This window comes from Rousettus aegyptiacus, unplaced genomic scaffold, assembly GCF_014176215.1.
Source record: "Rousettus aegyptiacus isolate mRouAeg1 unplaced genomic scaffold, mRouAeg1.p scaffold_m13_p_9, whole genome shotgun sequence".
Taxonomy (NCBI): Eukaryota; Metazoa; Chordata; class Mammalia; order Chiroptera; family Pteropodidae; genus Rousettus; species Rousettus aegyptiacus.
The window spans coordinates 51244828-51265408 of NW_023416312.1; the positions used below are offsets into that span (position 1 = coordinate 51244828).

General features: G+C 33.5%; 1 protein-coding gene and 1 pseudogene across 9 annotated transcripts in view; both read left to right on the forward strand.

Annotated features, from left to right (window-relative positions):
- PCDH11X (protocadherin 11 X-linked) overlaps window positions 1-20581 on the forward strand; it is an 802247-nt gene that overhangs the window by 198242 nt on the left and 583424 nt on the right. The gene's annotated exons all lie outside the window — the stretch shown is intronic.
- On the forward strand, window positions 7622-7740 carry LOC118608015 (annotated as a pseudogene).

Genomic DNA, 20581 nt, shown 5'->3' on the forward strand with positions numbered 1-20581 from the left:
AATGATAGTGTTGAAAGATCACAATCTTATGGCCCGATAACCAAATCTGGTCAAAATTTTGCTTTTTCTGTTCGTTTTATAATGTTTTTAATTTAACTTTTTTATTTTTATAATATTTTTTCAGTTACATTTCACATTCAATATTATATATACTGTAAGTGTACAAAATAGTGGTTAGACTTTTACATCATTTATGACGGGATCCCCAGGTATCATACATAGTTACTACAATATTATGGACCATATTCCCTATACTGTACTTTACATCCCCATGACTATTTTATAACTACTAATTTTTACTTCTTAATCCCTTCTCCTTTTTCAACCAGTTCCCCAATCCTCCTTCCATATAGCAGTCATCAGTTTCTTCTCTGTATCCGTGAGTCTCTTTGTTTTCTTTGCTCATTTATGTTTTTAAATTTTTTTTTAGATTCCATATACAAGTTAAATCATATGGTACTTGTCTTCCTCTGTCTGATTTATTTCACTTAACATAATACCTTCTAGGTCCATTGATGTTGTTGCAAATGATAAGATTACATTATTTTTTTATGGCTGACAAATATTCATTTCATTTTATATATGCACCATATCTTCTTTATCCAGTCATGTATTGATGAACACTTAGGTTGCTTCCATATCTTGGCTATTGTAAATAATGCTGAAATAAATATAAGGATGCATGTATCTTTTCAAATTAGTGTTTTGGATTTCTTTAGATAAAGACCCAGAAGTGGGATTGCTTGGTCATACAGTAGTTCAATTTTTAATTTTTTGAGGAACTTCCAACTGTTTTCCATAGTGGCTGCACCATTTTTAATCCTACCAACAATGCATGATGATTCCCTTTTCTTCACAACGTCATCAATACCTGCTTGTTGATTTATTGATGATAGCCATTTTGATAGATGTGAGATGATATCTCATTGTGGTTTTAATTTGCATTTCTCCAATGATTACTGACCTTGAACATCTTTCTATATGTCTATTCGCCATCTGTTTGCCCTCTTGGGAGAAATTTCTATTCACGTCCTCTGCTCATATTTTAATTAGATTATTTTTGTTTTCTTTTTTTTTTTTTGGTGTTCAGTTGTATGATTTTTAAATAAATTTTGCATATTAATCTCTTATCTTCTTCCATTCAGTAGGTTGTCTTTTTGTTTTGTTGATGGTTCCCTTTGTTGTGCAAAACATTTTTAGTTTGATGTAATTTCATTTATTTTTTCTTTTGTTTTCCTTGCCTGAGGAGATAAATCAGAAAAAAATAACTAAAAGCAATTTCAGAGAGTTTACTGCCTATGTTTTCCCCTAGGAGTTCTATGGTTTGGGGTCTTATAATTATGTCTTTAATCCATTTTAAATTTATTCATGTATGTGGTTTAAGAATGTGGTCTAGTTTCATTTTTTGCATGTATTTGTCCAGTTTCCCAAAACCATTTATTGAATAGACTGTGCTTACCCCATTGTGTATTCTTGACTCCTTTGTCATAGATTAATTGACCATATAGATATAGATTTATTTCTGGATTCTCTCTTCTGTTGCATTAATTTATGTGTCTGTTTTTATGCTAGCAGCATGCTGCTTTGAATACTATAGCCTTGTAGCATAGTTTGATATCAGGTAGTATGATGCCTTCAGCATTGCTCTTCTTTCTCTAGATTGCTATGGCTACTCAGGATCTTTTTGGTCCCATAAAAATTTTTATGATTATTTGTGTTAGTTCTGTGAACAATGCCGTTGTTATTTTGATAGAGATTCCATTGAATCTATAGATTGCTTTGGGTAGAATGGACATTTTAATGATGTTAATTCTTCCTATCCATGAGCACAATATATGCTTACATCTATTTATATCTTCTTCAATTTCTTTCTTCTACACATTTCTGAGTACTGTTCATTTATCTACTTGGTTAAATTTATTCTTAGGTATCTTTTTTGATGCAATTATAAATGGGATTGTTTTCATAATTTCTCTTTCTGATAGTTTGTTATTGATGTATAGAAATAGAACTAATTGCTGAATATTAAGTTTGCATCCTGCTACTTTACTGAATTCATTTATCAGTTCTAACAGTTTTTTTGGTGGAATCCTTAGAGTCCTCTATATAAAAGTAATGTCACCTGAAAATAATGACAGTTTTGCTTCTTCCTTTACAAATTTAGGTGTTTAAAATTTCCTTTTCTTGTCTGATTGCTGTGGCTAGGACTTCTAACAGTACATTCAATAAATGTGGTGAAAGTGTACATCCTTGTCTTGTTCCCGATTTTAAGGAAAACAATTCTAGCTTTTCCCCATTGAGTGTGATATTAGCTGTGTGTTTGTTACATATGGCCTTTATAATGTTGAGGTATGCTCCCCTCTATTTCCACTTTACTGAGAACTTTTATCATAAATATTTGCTGAATTTTGTCAAATGCAATGCTTTTTCTGCATTTGTTGATATGATTTTATGGAGTTTGTCCTACATTTTGTTTATGTGGTATATAATGTTAACTGATTTGCAAATATTGGATGAAACTTGATTCTCAGCAATAAATCCCCATTGATCATAGTGTATGATTTTTTCAAGGTACTGCTGAATTATGTATGTTAGTATTTTGTTGAAGATTTTTCCATCTATGTTCATCAGGAATACCAGCTTATATTTTTTTTCTTTTATGTGATGTCTTTGTCTGGTTTTGGAATCAGGGTAATGATGGCACCATAAAATGAGCTTGAGAGTCTTCCATCTTCTTGAATTTTGGGGGGATAGTTTGAGAAGGATTGGTGTTATGTCTCCTTTGGTTAGTAAAATTCACTTGTGAAGCTATTTAGTACAGGACTTTTATTTGTTGGGAGTTTTTTGATTACTGATTTGATTTCATTAGTAGTTAGTTATTGATCTGTTCAGATTTTCTGTTTCTTCTTGATTCCATCTTGGAAGAGTGTATATTTCTAGGAATTTATCAATTTCTTCCAGATTGCCTAATTTGTTGGCATGTAGTTGTTAATAATATTTTCTTAATTTTTTTTGTATTTCTCTAGTGTCAGGTTTCACTTCTCTTTTGTTTCATATTTTATTTGGGTCCACTCTCTTTTTATCATGATGAGTCTCCTTAAAGGTTTATCAATTTTGTTTATTTTTCCAAAGAACCTGCTCTTGATTTCATTAATCATTTGCATTGTTTTTAGATTTTATTTCATTTATTTCCTTTCTTATCTTCCCTATTTCCTTATTTCTATTCATTTTGGGTTTTGTTTGATGTTTTTTTTCTTGTTCTTTAGGTGTATGGTTATATAGTTTACTTGAGATTTTTATTGTTTCTTGAGGTAGTCCTGTAGTACTATGAGTTTCCCTCTTAATAACGCTTTTGCTGTGTCCCATAGATTTAGGGTTGTTGTGTTTTGGTTTTTATTTGTCTCAAGGTATCTTTTGATTTCTTTCTTGAATGTTAAGGCATTGATTATTTAGTAGCATGATTATTTAGTTGACATATGTTTGTGTGTTTTTTAGTTTTCTTCTTGCAATTGATTTTTCGTTTCATACCAATGTCATCAGAGAAGATGCTCGATATTATTTCAATCTTTTTAAATTTATTGAGACTTCTTTTCTGGCCTAATATGTGGTCTATCCTGGAAAATGTTCTATGTGTGCCTGAAAAGAATGTGTATTCTGATTCTTTGGGATAAAATGTGCTAAAAATATCAATTAAATCCATCTAGTCTAATATATCATTTAAGGCTGCTGTTTCTTTGTTAATTTTCTGTCTGAACGATCTCTCCATTGATGTCAATGTGGTGTTACTGTTCCCTACAATTACTGTAATACTATAGATCTCTACTTTTACATCCACCAATATTTGTTGTATATATTTGGTGCTACTACATTGGGTGCATAGATTTTTACAAGGATTATATCCTCTTGTTGGATTAATCCCTTAATCGTTATGAAATCTTTGCTTCTTAATATAGCATTTGTTTTAAAGTCTGTTTTGTCTGACGTAAGTATTGTTACCTCTGCTTTTTTTTTTTGGTTTCTATTTGCATGAAATATCTTTTTCCATCCCTTTACTTTTTGTCTATCTGTGTCTTTTGATCTGAAGTGAGTCTCTTGTAGGCAGCATATGCATGGGTATTGTTTTCTTATCTATTCAACTACCCTATCTCTTTTGATTAGAACATTTACTCCACTTATATTGAGAGTAATTATCAATAGGTATGTAGTTTTACCATTTTATTATTCATAATTTTTTTCTTCTTCTTAAAGAAGTCCCTTTAACGTTTCTTGTATTACTGGCTTGGAGGTGATGAATTCCTTTAGATTTTTCTTGCCCGAGAAGCGTTTTATCTTTCTTTCAATTTTAAGGGATAGCCTTGCTTGGTAGAGTAGTCTCAGTTGTTAGTCTTTGCTTTTTCTCACTGAATATTTCCTGCCAATCCCTTCTGGCCTGTAAAGTTTCTGTTGTGAAATCAGCTGAGTCTTATGGAGGCCCCTTTGTAGGTAACTGTTTTTCTCTTGCTGCTTTTAATATTCTCTCTTTGTCTTTTACTTTTGGAATTTCAATTACAATACATCTTGGTGTGACCCTCTTTGGATTCATTTTATTTAGGACTCTGTGCTTCCTGGGCTTGTATGTCTATTTTTTTTTCCACTAATTTAGGGAAGTTTCCAGTCATTATTTCTTCAAATAGGTTTTCTATTTCTTGTTCTTTCTCTTCCTTATGGTACCCCTATGTTTTCATGCTTGATGTTGTCCCAGAGGTCCCTTAAATTATTCTCCTTTATATTTTATTTTTCTCCTGTTCCATTGGATGTTTTCTGCTACTTTGTGTTTTGAATTGCTGGTCTTATCCTCTGCTTCATCTAATGTGTTGTTGATTTCTTGCAATGTATTCTTCATTTTTGGTTATTTTGTTTTTCATTTCTGACAGGTATTTTTTAATGGTTTCTATGTCTTCTTTTATGTTTACTATTTCTTTGTTGAAATTCTCACTGAGTTCATCTATTCTTCCTCTAAGTTTATTCAGCATCCTTATAAACAGTGTTTTGAACTCTGTACCTGGTAGATCGCTTGCCTTCATTTTGTTTAGTTCTTTTATGGAATTTTCTCTTTTTCTTTCATTTGAGATTTTTTTTTGGTCTCATTTTGGCTGTCTCTATGTTTGTTTCTATGTATTAGGTAGATCTGCTATGTCTTCCAGTCTTTTTAGGGTAGCTTTATGTATTAGGTATCCTGTGGGGCTCAGTGGTACAGTCTTCATGATCACCTGAGCTGCATGCTCCAGGAGAGCCCCTTGTGTTGGTTATATATGCCTTTCTGTTTTAGTTGAGCTTTGATTGCTGCAGCATGTCAGTGGGCAAGGTTGACTCTGAGACTGACTGGCTGTGTGGATTGGCCACAACTATAGTGTACAAGCTATTTTTCATGGTTTGACCCCGCAGAGCGGGATTTACCACAGCGGGGCTCTGTTGCCTGCTGAGTCCACCTTTTGGGTGTGCCATTTGTGGCGTTAAATTCGTACTGCTCTGTTGTAGGCTGAAAACAGCCACCAGGTGTGTTGGTTCTGGAGCTTCTTTGGAGGAGCTGTAGTGCAGTGTAAGCTCAACCGCTGCCTGTGCCCAGCCTGGGGCCACCTGGTGTGAAGCTACAAAGTGATCTGCAGTTGATTGCTGCCATTTGGAGCCCACAGGTGTGTGAAGAAGGCCATGCTAAGACCTGAGGCCCACTGTCACCAGTACTGGGCCTGGGGTTGCTCAGCCAGAGGCAGAGTGCGCACTGAGGCCAATCATTACCTACTGGCTATTTGTATAATATCGCCATTGAAAGAGCCTCAGTCAGTGCTCCGGTTGAGTAGGTTGGAGTCTCAGGGAGTCACCGGGGTGGGGCTGGTGGTGTTCACCAGGCTGATGCAGATTTATATTTGGCACTAGGGCCTGGTCTGTGGTTGCTCAGTGAGAGGCACAGGGCACACTGACTCTAGTCACTGCCTGTTTAGGTTCTGTGGACCTTTGAGAGATTTTAAGAAATGCTGGAGATCAGGCTGAGGCTGGTTCCTTGTTGCTGAAAGAGCCTCCAAAGATGTGAAAAGTGGGTGAGGCAGGGTCTCAGGGAGTCATCAGGGTGGGGATAGCTGTGTTCACCAGGTTAATACAGATTCAGATTTTGGACTCACCTCAAGGTCACATTGCAGGTGGACTCAACACAGGAGCATTGGCAGCTGACCCTCCAGACCTCACCCTGTAGCCACACAATTCAGTTTTTCTCCAAACATCTTTGGCACCTTTCAAACTGCTATTCTTTCGCTGGAGCTTTGGGTGAGTGTTTGTGGACAACTGAATCTGTGCATGGGCCCTTTAAGAGAAGCACCTGGTATTTCAGCTGCTCTTCATCTTTCTGAGCCACAATATCCACTGGTTTTCATCCAGAAGTTGTAGAAACTTTTCTTCCTGGAACTGGAGCCTTGGGCTGGGGAGCCTGGTGTGGGACTAGAACTCCTTGGTCCTCAGGGGAAACCCCTGCAGCTGAGATATCCCTGCTGATTCTTAGGTGCCACATATGAGTGTGAGGCCAGCCCATTTTGAGTCTCTACCCCTCTACTGTCTTGACATGGCTACACCTTTCTATCTTTATTTATAGGAGTTCTATTCAACTGATCTTTAGACGGTTCTCCAGGTTGAGTGTTTTATAATTTAGTTGTAATTATGATGTAGTCATGAGAGAAGGCAAGCACAGCATTGACTTACTCCACCATCTTGATCAAGATGGTCTTTGACAAGTGATGTTAGAAAAGAAGAATTTAACATGTATTCTATTGACCACACACCCTGTATATCATATTTTCTCATATTTGAGACTCTTCATATACTTATATTTGCTTGGCTCTTGGAGGCTTTTGAATTTGTGACCCCTGGATATTACACATTTTTTTTTTTGCATTGACACAGAGAAAATAATCAAATGTAATTTTGAAGGCACAGGTATTTTCATTCATATGTATACATATTCATATATATATTTTTATTAACATATTTTTTGAAATTTTTAAGATGTCATACTGCTGTTTTGTTATAAAGTTCGCTATTCTTTCTATTATGCTATCTAACCACTTGTCCAATTAACCTATTCATTAATCACCTGGCATATCTGATACATACTATATTCATGCAAGTGAAACATGTAAATTATAGTCATTTTTGAAACCAAGAAATAAACCTTAATTGCCTGCTTAAATGTATCATAATTGCATAAGGTGTTTTTTTTTAAATCACATAGTTTTTAAGGTAATATTTATTTATATTTCCTCAGCAATAATTTATGAGCAAGTTAGTTTAAGTGGGTAAAAACATTTTAATGTTCCACTTTGGTTTTGAGATAACCACCTGTATTCAATTCATTATTTTTATTATCTATTAGAATTCTTTTTTTGTCCAGATATTATTTAATCTTTAGGATCAAGTCTCTCTATTTCCTTATTTACATTTTCCTCACTCCAAGCCTAAGTATATTCCATGACTGCAATCTTTCTTGCCATACTATGGTTGCAGATAACATGTCCACTTACGTATAGATTATTGGAGCAAAAGGAATAACTGTACACAGTTATAGCTGAATTGCTATTGAATATCACTTAATTATATAGTCAATGGCCATGCCACCCTGAACATGCCCAATCTCACCTAATCTCAGAATCTAAGCAGGGTTGGGCCTGGTTACTACTTGGATGGGAGACCACTTCGGAAGACCAGGTGCTATATATATAGTCATTTTATCCTGTGTCACTACTATAGCATATAATTTTTGTTTGTTTGTTTTGTTTGTTGTTGTTGTTGTTAGGTGCTTAATCTAGCCACTGTCCACCTTACAAAAAAGATAATATAAAAAATAAACCAACCTTTTACTATGGGTAGGAAATTTTCTGTACTGTTAGGACCAAACTATAGTATCCATATGTATAAAAAGCGACATTGATTTATATACCTGTAAATATGTATGCATATTTTTTTTCACTGGCAGAGCACAAGAGGCAGTTTTCTCTCTTACTTTATCCTTACTTGTTACAGGATGCAGTTAGTGAACACATGTGGAATTTTTAGTGTGTATCCTAGTAATTCAAGAATAGCTGAAACAGTTCTAACTACTCAAATAGATCTGTAATTTAATGTTTTTTTTCATTTCTCCATTCCATAATTCAAAATGTAATCATCCTTTCTCCTGCATATGATATAAAAAAAAGTTGGCATTTCTAAACCAAATTCTATCTTAAGTGTTACTGAGCCAAGATACTTGTTTATTTATTTTTCCTTTAACTCAATGCTGGGGGTGATGGAGTCCGGCTTTACATGTGCATTATTTGCCAGGCCTTTAAATGCATTTGGATTTGTAATACTTGTCTAGACTACTGTAACCCAACCTCCTAATTAGTATTTCCTTCTTTATTCCTTCAGTCTTCCCTATCAAATAACTGCTAAACCCTTTCTACAGATATAACATTCTAAAAAACCTTCTGATCATATTATTCTTTATAAATCTTCTTTATGACATTTCTGTTGAATGCAGAATAATATCCAGACTCTTTAGCATGGCAGATGATAAATTTCATTATCTGATTATAATCTACTTTTTTAGTCACTTAGACTTTTTCTTAACCTCCTTCCTCTACAACATGCACCAAGAGCTCTAGCAGAACTCATTAAACCTAGTCCCTACAGCCTGAGCGCTTCTTCATGTCCCCTTCTTTTTACCTGTGTTTTTCTCTACCTATATTCCCTTTGACTCCCTCCTCCAACTGGAAGATTTCTATTCACCTACTAAGCCCCAAATCATGTGACAATTCCCCTGTGAAGATTTTCCTGAGTCTCCTTGGCAGCTGATTCTTTTTCCAGGCTACCAATTAAACTTTGCATATAGCTTTATAATAATGCACTCACATATACAGAAACTTTATATTTTTGATTTGTTGTTAAATTTTAAAACAACAAAACTGTCTTTTATGGAAGGTTTGTATTCTAATAAATTCAGACATGAAGTACTGGATTACACATACCATAATCGTCAAATCATCAGAGATATCTCTAGAACTACACTATGACTTAAGACATTGGAAAAAGTCCTAGAAATTCAGAAAAATGATGGCAGCTTCTGTCACTGATGCTGGAGCCAAACCAAACTGTAATATCTACATAAATCAATCATAGAGAGTTCTGCCTTTATCACCATATGCAAAATCAGAGGTTATGGGTGTAAGATGAACAAGCACAATATCATAAGGAAGTTTGGGTGGTACTGAGAGGAAGAGATTAAGGATCAGACAGACAAATAGTGAGATAGCAGCTGCTCACAAAATATAAGCGGGTAAGTAGGGAGATCATTATTTAACCTATTCAAGAAATATCCCTTGTGAATCTATTATGTGCCAGATACTTCTGGGTGCTTGTGATGCAAAAATGAATTAGCCCCAAACCTTAATTATGAGAGGGCTTCCTGTGTAGGAAGTGAAGCAGAGATATAAATGTTAAATCACACTAGGGATCTTTACCCTATTCTATGCTGTTCCCCTTCACTTGACTTTTTTCCCCAGAATGTATGCAGTTTTGTTTACTACATAGAAAAGATGCTGTATTTCTCTATAAAGTGATGACAAATTATGTGGAACTACAGTCATCATACTGGTTCTTACAAATAATTGAAATACAAACTACTATAAATTCCTTATCTTTACAGAAAATGGAAGTGTGACAAAATAGTAATTACTGAGCAACAAAATAGTCATATAGTAACCAATCTAATTGTTGGATGTTCTATCTAAAGGCAAACTTTTTTTAAAGCAATGAATTAAAACAATCTTCCAAATTCTGACTCATTAAACAAGAACTGAAGTTCTCATTTGTTAATTGTTTGAGGAATACATCAGAAATTGAGGAGGCACTAAGGAAATTACCAAATGATATATTTTATCCTGAATTGACCTAGATTAAAATTAGCAAGAATACGCTTCGTTTCTGAGTTCTAAGAAGTAAAGACAGCTGTGGCTCTTTACCCTAAGTTTAGGACAAAATTGAATTGAACGAGAGCAAAAAGTGGAGTAGAAATTTTAACATTTTAAAAGCTGACAGCTCTAACCTCAACCAAAAGTATTTATCATTTAAAAACAATCTGGGACTCTGAAGTTATGCCGTTATTTCTTTCTGAACTACTTCACCAATGATATGCAGCATTTCTTTCAAAGCAGAGTCAAGGTGACACAAAGCAAGAATGTTTCCTTGACCAATTACACTCCATTTGAATGCTTTTTCAACAGGACCCAAGCTTTCATCTGGCTCTTTATATATTTCAATGGATATCTTAGGAAAGCAATTTTAACAAATGGCAATTCAAAAAAGCTAGGGATTTTAGAGTGTTTTCTATTGCCTTGATGAAAGATACACATAAAAAAAGATAAAACTTCATTACTACTTATTTTATGTTAAAAAGGAAGGAAATGAAGAAAAGTTGAAATTGGTTAAGTTCTTTATTTAGTAAATACCATTGAGTGCCTACTAGTTCTGAAATTATGTGTTATTCTCTGGGTATATATAGTGGGAAAGATTTGTTCTATGTCTTCAAGAACCTCACGGTATAGCAAAAATCTTACAATTAGGAAATGTTTGGCAGTGGACTCCCCAGCGATATAACCTACATATTATTTCTTATTTATTATACCCCCCTCCTCAAACTCCGAATGAAGAATTGAATAAGGAAAAAATGAAGAAGAACTAAGTTCCATCAAATCAATCACTGTCTCAGCTAATTTTCTTAATCCAATAGAAACTCTATTTACACTTGTAAAAATCAAATGTTCAACAGAGATTTATAGTTGTTGCATCTCAAGTCATCTGAAAATCTACAGACACAAGATCCAATAAAAAAACATAATAGCTACTTGATAAGTCCTTTACTGACTGCTGTTCCTGCACAAAAATGAAGAATTAATTATAAAAAATTAATAACTATAGGTTCTATTTCTTGATCTACTACTTAACAATTTATACCACCAATAAAGACAATTTAACAAAATGAAGCATACATATGCATGCAAAAGATAGATACTACATGTTGCAAACTGTAGACAAAAACTATCATAAAAATTTCTCATAATATATTTATAGAAAATATTTATATAAATATGTACACTGTGTTCTTATTGCTCTATTAACATTTCAAGTTACATTTAAAGTCTTTAATTTTGTTGAATATTAAAAACGATCACAGTTTATGAATGTATACCTCATGTGGAAATTAATTTTTTGGGGGGTGGGACCTACAAATATACATCTAGACTTCTATATATCAGTGATGCTCTTTAATCTTGTGACCATTATAGTATTATTTTTAAATCTAAAGTAAGGTAAAATCTATGTGACATGACAGTCCTAATTTTTACTATATTACCTTATTAAAAGTCTTTTTAGTAAAAGGATATTTGGAAACATGGCAGAATGAGAGATGACCCCAGCTCTCTCCCCCTAAAACAACAATAAGTTGAACATTTAAAATTCAACAAAATCTCCCAAACTACACATCAACATGTCTAAGCTTGGGATCACCTCATAAGAGCTACCACAGGTCAGAACCCCCCACGTCAGGTGGTAGACTGGGATCCAAGAGACCTAGATGCCATTTACTGGAAACCAAAATAAAAAAAAAATGCTTTCTTTGCAACAGGCTAAAGAGAAACCTTTGTATAGTAAATCTTTCTGAAACAAAAAAGGAGAATGCATTTCCGTTAATGCCCAGGTGGAGAAACAACCAAGGTGACAAGGCATCTCAGAAAGAAAGAGAAAACTCTCCAGAAAATGAGCTTACAGGCATGGAAATATGCAACCTTAATGACAGAGAATTTAGGATGGTATTTCTAAAAAAACTCAGTGAGTTCTGAAACGAGTCATATCAACAATTTTAGGAATTGAAGAAGCAAATAAATAAGCAGAGCAAGGAGATTGATACCCTAAAAAAGAACAGAATAGATATTCTGGAGATAAAAAACACACTTCAAGAGTTGAAAAATGAAATAGCAAGCTTGGGAAATAGAGTCGACCAAACAGAGGAAAGGATCAGAAATATTGAAGACAGATATCTAGAAATAAATCAGAAGGAAGAAGAGAGAAACTGAAGAATGAAAAATAATGAAAGAGAAATTCAAGAACTAGCTTATACCAACAGAGAAGGAACATAAAAATAATGAGCATTATCAAAGGTGAGGAAAAGGAAAAGGGATTAGAAAGCATTTTCAAACAAATAATTGACGAGAATTCCCCAAATCTAAGGAATAAGCTGGAGCTTAGAATTCAAAAAGTCAACAGAACACCCAATTATCTTGACCCAGAAAGGCCTTCACCAAGACAAATTGTATTAAAATTATCAAAAATCAATGGCAAAGACAGAATTCTTAGGGCATCCAGGGAGAAGAAAATGGTAACTTATAAAGAAAAACCTATTAGGTTATCCTTGGACTTCCCAGTGAAAACCTTATAGCCAGAAAGAAATGGAATCAAATATTTAAACTATTAAGGGAAAGGAACTACCAGCCTAGAATAATGTATCCAGCTAAGCTCTCCCTTAGATATGAAGTAGAAATTATGACCTTTCTAGACATACAAACATTGAGGGAATTCTCCACTACAATTCCTGCATTACAGGAAATACTGAAAGGGGGCAGATCACCTAATTTTTTTTTAATTTCATAATTAGTAATAAAGTGATGTTCAGGCAAATCGAAGCAGAGGAGTGCAGCCCTTACTAAGAACAGGACATTATAACCTTAAATAGTAAGAGAATTGCTATAGCAAGATAGTAACAAACATTCAACATACATAGAGACAAATTGAGATAACAATTACTTAAAAAGGGAACATTCAAAGATCCAAATTCACAAAGGGGAATAGAGATAAGGCACGTGAAGAAGAAAATTGATGACTATATATATGTGTGTGTGTGTGTGTGTGTGTGTGTATTCTTTACATATTTGTAAATGATAACCACACGCCAAACATTCAGAACTAAAGTGTATAACATAAAAGTAGAAGGACCAGAGGGAAAACCCACAAAAGCCAACCAAAATAAAAAAAAATCATAAACAAAAGAACAAGAAAGCAATGGAAACACCAAGCTACCAGAAAGCAAAAGTAAAATGGCTATAAGAAGATCCTATATTTCAATAATCACCCTAAATGTAAATGGACTGAACTCACCAATAAAAAGGCACAGAGTTGCAGAATGTATCAAAAAACAAATCCCAACCATATGTTGCCTCCAGAAGACACATCTCAGTTCCAAAGACAAATATAGACTCAAAGTGAAAGGGTGGAAAATGATATTTCAAGCAAATGCCATTCAGAGAAAAGCAGGAGTGGCAGTACTAATATCAGATGAAATAGACTTCAAAATTAAAGTGTAAAGAAAGACACTGAGGGACACTTCGTAATGGTAAAGGGAACCATTCACCAAGAATACATAACACTTCTTAAAATCTATACTCCCAATCAGAGAGCCTCGATATATGTAAAGCAATTACTAACAGAACTAAAGGGAGAAACAGACTAAAACACTATTGTAGTAGGGGGCCTAAATATCTCGCTGTTGGATATGGACAGATCATTCAAACCGTAAATCAATAAGGAAATAACATCCTTAAATAATACATTAGACCAAATGGACATAATTGACATTTACAGAGCCTTCCATTCCAAAACAGCTGCTTATACATTTTTCTCTAGTGCACGTGAAACATTCTCAAGAATCGACCACATACTGGGACACAGAAGTGGCCTCAACAAATATAAGACAGTGGAAATCATAGTACTGAAGAATAACTGGGTCAGAGAAGATATAAAAAGAGAGATCAAGAGATACATATAAATGAATGATAATGATAATACAACATATCAAAACTTTTGGGACACAGCAAAAGCAGTCACGAGAGGAAAGTTTATATAATTATAAGCCTACCTCTAAAAACAAGAATAAGCCCACATAAACAACCTAACACTTCATCTTAAAAAACTAGAAAAAGGAAAACAAATGAGACCTAAAGTCAGCAGAAGGAAAGAAATAATCAAAATACGAGCAGAAATAAATGAAATTGAAAACAAACAAAAATAATAGAAAAAATAACTGCAACAAAGAGCTGGTTCTTTGAAAAGTTTAATAAAATTGACAAACCCCTGGCTAGACTCATTAAGAAAAAAAGAAAAGACACAAATAAACAAAATCAGAAATGAAAGAGGGGAAATTACACCTGATATCGCAGAAATACAAAGGGTCATATAAGAATACTATGAGAAAGTATATAACACCAAGTTTAATAACCTAGAAGAAATGAACTAGTACTTAGAAAAATACAACCTTCGTAGACTGAATCAAGAAGACTTGGAAAATCTAAATAGACCAATCAGCAGTATGGAAATTGAAACAATCATCAAAAACCTACCAAAAAGTAAAAGTCCAGGACCAGATAGCTTCACCAGTGAATTCTACCAAGCATTCAAACAAGATTTAATATCTATTTTACTCAAAGTCTTCCACAAAATCGAAGAGGAGTCAACATTTACCAACTCATTTTATGAGACCAATATTACTCTGATACCATAACCTGGTAAAGTTAACATGAAAAAAGAAGTCTACAGACCAATATCTCTCATAAATATAGATGCGAAAATCCTAAATAAGATACTAGCAAACCTAATACAGCAACATATTAAAAAATATTATACATCACGATCAATTGGACTTCACTCTAGTGGCACAAGGATGGTTTAACATATGCAAATTGACTAATGTGATACACCACATAAACAAATTAAAAAATAAGAATCATATGATCATATCAATAGATGCAGAAAAAGCCTTTGACAAGATACAGCAGCCATTTATGATCAAAACACTTAACAAAATGTGTATAAAAGGAAGTATCTTAATATAATAAAGACCATATATGAAAAACCCTCAACCAACATTATACTTAATGGTGAAAACCTAAAAACCTTCCAAGATCAGGAACAAGGCAAGGCTTCCCAGTATCGCCACTGTTATCCCATATAACATTGGAGGTCGTAGCGAGAGCAATCAGACAAGAGAAAGGTATCAAAGGCATCCAAATAGGAAAGGAAGAATTCAAACTGTCACTATTTACAGATGAAGATGACATGATTCTCTGTGAAAGAAACCCTGAAGCCTCCACAAAAATACTACTAGAAACAATAAGCAAATACAGTAAAGTTTCTGGATACAAAATCGATGTTCAAAAATCCATAGCTTTCCTCTTCTCTAATAATAAAGTGTCAGAAAAAGAAGTGGAAAGATAATTCCTTTTGCAATTGAAATAAAAAGAATAAAAGACCTAGAAATAAATTTAATGAAACACATGAAGGACCTATATAATGAAAGTTATAAGACCCTATTAAAAGAAATTGAAGAAGATACAAAGGAATTGAAAGATATTTCATGTTCTTGGATTGGAATAATCGACATACTTAAAATGACCATATTACCTAAAGCATTATACAGATTTAATGCAATCCCTTCAATATCTCATCAGCATTTTTTAAGGAAATAGAACAAAAAAAAATCATCAGATTTGTATGAAAGCACAAAAGACCTTGAATTGCCAAAACCGTCCTGAAAAAAAAAAAAAAAAGACAAGGCTGGAGGCATCACTCTGCTTGACTTCAAGTTATACTACAAAACACCTGTAATCAAAATGGCATGATACTGGCAGCAAAACAGACACACGGATCAGTGGAACAGAATCAAGAGTCCAGAAGTAATTCATATTGATATGGACAAATAATTTTTGAGAAAAAAATGCCCAAAACATACAGTGGAGAAAGAAAAGCCCCTTCAATAAATGGTACCAGGAAAACTGAAAAGCCACCTGCAAAGGAATGAAATTAGACTGCTGTCTGTTACCACATACAAAAATTCACTCAAAATGGATTTAGGACCTAAATATAAGGCCTGAAACAATAAAATGCATGGAAAAAAACATAGAAACTAAACTCAAGGACCTTGGACTTAAAGCAGATTTTATGAACTTGACCTCAAAAGCAAGGGAAGTGAAAGCTAAAATAAATGAATGGGGCTAGATCAAACTAAAAAGCTTCTACTCAGCAAAGAAATTGTCAACAAGGTAAAGAGACAGCCATCCCACTGGGAAAATATATTTGCAAACAACACCTCCTATAAGAGCCTACTATCCAAAATATACAAAGAACTCATACTACTCAATAGCAACAAAAAAGCAAATGACCTGATCAAAAAAATGGGCAGAGGACCTGAACAAACACTTCTCCCTAGTGGAGATACAAATGGCCAATAAATATATGAAAAGAAGCTTGACATCACTAGCTATTAGCGAAATGCAAATCAAAACCACAATGAGATACCATCTCACACATGTTAGAATAGCTATAATCAGCAGGACAAGTAATACCAAATGCCGAAGAGGATATGTAGAAAAAGGAACCCTCATATACTGCTTGTGGGACTGCAAATTTGTATAGCCACTATGGAAAACAGTATAGAGGTTCCTCAAAAAACTAAGAATTGATCTACCATATGATCCAGGAATCCCTCCACTGGGCATTTACCCCAAAGACTTGAAAACCCATATCCGAAAATAAATTTGCACACCGATGCTCATAGCAGCATTATTCACAGTGGCCAGGACATGGAAGCAATCAAAGTGTCCTCCGATAGATGAAAGATAGATAAAGAAGCCATGGTACATATATACAATGGAATACTACTCAGCCCTAAGAAGAGATGAAGTACAGCCGTTTCCTGTATTTCATGGATGGAGCTTGAGATAATCATGCTAAGCAAAATAAACTAGACTGAAAAAGTTGAAAATCACATGGTATCACTTATATATGGGATATAAACCTAAAAGCGACAAATGAGCAGGACAAATAAGCAGAGACTCATGAACGTGGACTATAGACTAGTAGTTACTAATGGGGTAGGGGTGGAGGGGGTAGGTAAAAAGGATAAAGGGGATCAAATATAGGGTGATAGGGGGAAGGTGAAGTGGGTAAAGGGGATCAAATATATTGTAGCTGAAGGAAACTGGACATTGTAGTAAACGGACAATGGAATATACAGATGTCATCTATGGCCATGCTGCCTAGAACAAGCCTGATCCTGTCTGATCTCAGAAGCTAAGCAAGCCTGGGCCTAGTTATTACTTGGATGGGAGACTACCTAGGAAGAACAGGTGCTGTAGGATAAAAATATCTTTAAAAATATGAGGGATTGTAAACAGACAAGGTCTTTGCAATCTATGAGGTCAACCAAGGGTTGCCTCACCTTAAAAAGGAAAAAATATATATACAAATGTCAAATTATAATCTACAGCCCAAAATTACATAATTGTATTAACCAATGTTACCCCAATAATTTTTTAAAAAAATTATTTTAGTAGTATTTTTTACTCATTAGAATAATATCACTTCAGAGATTTTAACTTCTTGAATAAATATTCTGCTATATTTTAACTTCAATAGGCATATATTTATTCATTTTTAATAGTTTAATATTTTAATGGTGTTTTTGATATTTTTTTTTTATTTTTTGCTATATTTTGAAATTTATTTTATTATTTCTTTAATTGACTTAAAGATACTTCTTTTCATCTATCTAATGATTCTCAAAAGTTCCTGGGGGTAACCACAGGGCTATTTGTGTTGCTATTGACTCTTTTCTATGGTAACATTTTGAACTTGGAGATAGTCTTCAAAGACAATTTATCTATAGGAATCCTATTCTGCCTGGATTGAATGTGCTTCCTTCTAGAAAAGTTTCAAGTTTGCTACTGCCAGACAGCCCAAAAGTATTATCTGCTGGGGACCACTGTTTTCTTCATGTTTTTAATTTGAGCATTCCCAGACCATATGAATAATATAAATTTATACCATAACCTCTTGAAATACAGATCTGTGTTTATAAATTCTCAAGATCTTCTTTCCCCACCCAGAGCCCAGACGAAGATTTTTGGAATCTCTGTTCTGATGGATATTTATTTTGAAATACAACTTATATATAGTTTTTTAAAGGTCTTGCCTTTATTCAGTAATCTCTTTTAAACTTTCTACTTCACGTGAACCTGAAACTAAGCCTCATGCCTCTTTCATACAATTGAATCATAAGCCTTTTGGTTTGAGGACCTATAAATTTCTCCTTCATCAACACCATCACTGGACAGCCCCAGTGTCAGTCCCTTCTTCTTTTTTGTTCTCTGAAGATTGCTTTTTTCCCCTATGCTCTGAGTTTTACATTTAAATGGGTTGTTGTTATATTTTATCACACAATTCTATGAGTTTTTTAACAGGAGATTTTTGAGATTTTTTATTCTGCCACAGTAACAGAGATGGAAGTCTACTTGGTTTATACACTTTTAAATTTCATTTGTAATATATAGAGGAAAACATACTCAAAGTCTATTTTTCTCTAGTAGTGTTCACTTTCTTCAAAGAATATTCCCATATTTTGACAGAAACTTGAGGATTTCTCTTCGATTTCAGTTTGTTTTCTTTACATCTGGGCCTAACTTTTAAATATATTCTTCTTGTCTTCTTTCTTATGTTCTAAGTCACATAGTTATCATTTCAGAAGTAAAGAGTACTCTATAACTAGAAAAAAGAAAGTCACATCTAACTTGAAATCTATTTTACAGAAAATTTTAAATTAATTCAGAATAAAAATAAGATAAATGCTAAGTTAAATGCTAGTATGGAAAATTATCTTTTTTTAAATACATCTTTTTTAAGAGCTTGAAATGTCTGCTGGAGAAGCATAATTCTTTTATAAAACAGTTTCATGAAGCACAGATGTTTTTCAGCCTCCTACAGGGATATACCCCACCACAGTGAGGACAGCAGATGCCTCTTCTCCCACTTTCTTATCTGGCTCCATTCCTTAGGAATCTATTTATTTCAGTGATTAGCTTAAATAAGCTTTTTCAGCACAGTTAACTTCATCCCCTTCTTGAAAGTAGATTTTATAAGATGAGGTAAGGAAGAAGTAGACCAACTCATCTAAAAATGCTGGCAGCTCCAACTGCCAATTTTTTCTTGAGTGTCATTTTAAATTATGCCCACCAAAAAAAAATCTAAAATTTCAAATTACTTTAGGAAAATAAAGTTAATGTAATTTAAATTAATTGAATCATAAATGTGCCAACTTTATGTTAAATTATGTATGAATCAACCATTTCACAACACATTCTCTATGTATGTCAGTGTCAGTATGCAGCAACTGAATCATATGTGTGCGTTAGTTTAGTGTTGCTGCCATAACAAATTATCAGAAATTTAGTAGATTAAAGTAAAACAAATATAATATCATACAATTCTGAAGCTTAGAAGCCCAACGCAGATCTCAATGAACTAAAATCATGGTGGCAATAGGGCCATATTCCTTTTCTCTTCTCCTCATCTTTTTCTTTCTCTTCTTTTTCTTCTCCTTATTCCCATTCCTCTTTGCTTCTATTTTCCCTTCCTCTCTTTTTTCCATATCTAACCTACCCCCTTTCTCATACTAAAGTCATTCAAAACCTGCTACTTCAAAATGGTTAATTAATATGTCTTAAAACATAAATAATAGTGACAGGTAGTATTAACTTAATGTGTTTTCTCTTTATTTGGTTACTGAGGGATATACTCTCTGAATCTTTCTTTTCTCTAAAACTTTGCCGACAATTTACTCCTCTCATACAAATAATCATATCCTAATTATATAAATCAATTTATATACAGTAGTCACATTAACTGTGATAATTATAATATGTATCACCTGGGCCAGTATTTGTTTTAATAAAAAGAACTGATAATTCTCAAGTGAGCAAAAGCGTGAAGCTGATTATGTGTTCAAGTCATCGGAGATTAGGCAGCATTCGATTAAATGAATTGCTTGGAGATTTTGCAATTACTTTTGATTTGCAAAATAGAAGGTATTTATTGCAAACCTACCTTGCAGCTCTGTTGTCATTTTTGGAAGGAATCTACATGTTATAGAACTTCTATGTACTTCCTAGTATGTCTTTGTCAAGTATTAGAGAATAAAGATATAAAATGTATAACATTTGTTTCAGTAAAATGGTCAGTGTAACTTAATTTTTCACTAATTTCTTTATCAAATTAAGACATTTGCCATTGTCGTTTAAACCACTTTAAGTTGGGGGATTAGTACTGAAGGTATAAGAGGATTTCATTAGAAAATTTAATGTTGAACAACATTGATATGTTGTTCTCTTTTGAGTTCTGTCACCTTGTTTTTTTTTTTTTTTACAATTTATAAAAGTGCTTTATATTGTTCTTCCATATCTTGTATAATTTTCTTAATGTTTTTTTCACTCATTTTTAACTAGTAAGTTATAGTTTTAATCCATTTTTATGAACTATAAGGATGCTATTCTGCTTTTTTCTCTTATAATAACTTTGTATGAGATTTACCTCAATACTATTTGATTGTTCACTTTTGTGTATAATTATTAGATTTATTAAACTTTTAGATAGAGATAATATATATGGTACCTCATTGGAGATACCTTCACAAAAATATCTAATT